The sequence below is a fragment of the Monopterus albus genome, unplaced genomic scaffold, assembly GCF_001952655.1.
Source record: "Monopterus albus unplaced genomic scaffold, M_albus_1.0 scaffold142.1, whole genome shotgun sequence".
Taxonomy (NCBI): domain Eukaryota; kingdom Metazoa; phylum Chordata; class Actinopteri; order Synbranchiformes; family Synbranchidae; genus Monopterus; species Monopterus albus.
In genome coordinates this window covers 895,521-897,398 of record NW_018128022.1, presented here as the reverse complement: position 1 = coordinate 897,398, position 1,878 = coordinate 895,521, and the positions used below count along the sequence as shown (strand labels likewise).

Sequence of the window (1,878 nt, the reverse complement as noted above, 5' to 3'; positions counted from 1 at the left end):
ATTGATTTTCTTCATGTTTTGACTATTGTTATGGTCAGCTGCAAGCTGGCATATCAGGTGACGTCACGGTTTGACGTGCCTGTGTAGAATGGGGTTAGCCCAAACCAGATAAATTGTATAGAGATCTTGGGTTCAGGGTCTTTCATCTTCCAGGCTGCCTGCGCGCAGGTTTGGGGGTAGAAGAGATCAGGACGTGTAATGTTAATTTTACCTGTGATCCTTTGAATAAACCAGCACGGTTGTTTTTTTATATAATCTAAGTGGTCTACTTTGTCTTTGAGTTCCTGGTTTGAAAGAGCCAGAAGAGCCTAAAACAAATAGAGCCTTTATACTAGAGGACGTGAGAATGTTTTTAGCTACACACCACTTAACCAACACACACACACATTCACACATTGATTTGCTGCATGTTTTGACTACTGCTAGGGCCAGCTGCAAAGCTGGTGAGAGAGATGTCTCGGTTGACGTTTCTGTGTAATATGGGGCTAGCCCAACCGAGGTGTTATAATGTATAGGCCTGTTGTGGTTCAGGGTCTTTCATCTTACATCTGCCTGCGTGCAGGTTGGAGGTGCAAGATACTTGAGCGTGTAATGTTAACTTTACCTGTGATCCTTTGAATAAATCAGCACTGTTTTGAAGTTACTTGGACTGTCTCGTCTCTGAGTTAGCAATGGTAATAAGAACCATATCCTGCACTGTACTGCCTTGCTGAACCTGCTGCCACCGCAACCCGATCTCAGATAAATGGAAGAAAATTGATAGATGGGGAAAAAAAAAAAAATTGTACTCATCAAAACTTTATAAATCAGCTAATTAGCTATACTTGGACATTTTGTGGCTAACCACTTGAAAAAAAATGTTTCCGACAAACTAAATGACTAAAGTGGAGCACTACCAGAGAAAATTTAAACTGAACTTAGAGGAATGTTTCCAAAAACCACTGTTAAAAAATAAGGTGTGAAGCCACACTTGGGCTTTCCCACTAGAGTGGAGAGTCCCCATTAACCACAATCCCAGGTAAATGTCACACTTTCAAACAGGATGCACCTCAAAAAAACGTGAACTACATTTACAGCCACAATTTGCCATTTAGAACAAACATACCGACACACTTAACTGTTCTCATTCTCATTTCTGTCTCATAGTGTTTCAACAAAGTTTTTGTTTTTCCCCATCAGCCCACAGAAACCTCTTTGTGGTCAGATGTTGGGGCAGGGGCCATTGTTCTGTTAGTAACAAGACATTCTTGGTGTGTTTGCATTAGGCTGCAGTGTGCAGTCATTTGTGATGTGTCTGTTTGATGAGTGGAATCATATCTAGTTTTAAAAGTTGTTGCTGATACTATTACAAGTTGGGGATGTTTCAGTTCAAGGTTTACCACAGTACACATTGAAATCTGCTGTTGAGGTGTGTCTGGCTCCCCATGTGTGCATGCTTGCTGCTAACTACAGTAAATCCATTTTTTGGTGGTGTTAACATTACAGAGTCATGTTATTCCAACTTTACATTTCACACCTGAAGAAGCACCTGCTTTCCTCTAACTGTACATGCCAGGAATAATGTCAAATGTATAAATCTGAATTTAAGAAAATAAAAATAAGAAAGTTAAATAATGTTAAAGCAGCTCCAGTGCTTGGTGAGCAGGGGAACCAGTGTGTGTCTCCACAAAATCCAGCTTGGCTGACGTATCACTAGAAGTTTTGAAATGAACAGAGTGGATATGGAGCCAGCAGTCCTGTAGCCATGCCACTTACACTAATGGTTATGTGAGGGATTGCGATCTTGCAGAGCACTGAAATGATTCCAGCTCTAGGTAATGTTGTTGAAAAGTGAAAACTCACCAGCTTGATGTTTTTCTAGTCCTTCAGTAAAAGCAA

General features: G+C 40.7%; 1 protein-coding gene across 1 annotated transcript in view; it reads right to left on the bottom strand.

Annotated features, from left to right (window-relative positions):
* The window catches only part of LOC109968095 (interleukin-1 receptor type 1-like), a 29,201-nt gene extending 27,329 nt beyond the window's left edge, over positions 1 to 1,872 (bottom strand). The window contains exon 1 of the mRNA XM_020614120.1: positions 1,843 to 1,872. The gene's annotated coding sequence lies outside the window, so the exon portion shown is untranslated. The remainder of the gene's footprint in view (positions 1 to 1,842) is intronic.
* Between the last annotated feature and the right edge of the window lie 6 nt (positions 1,873 to 1,878).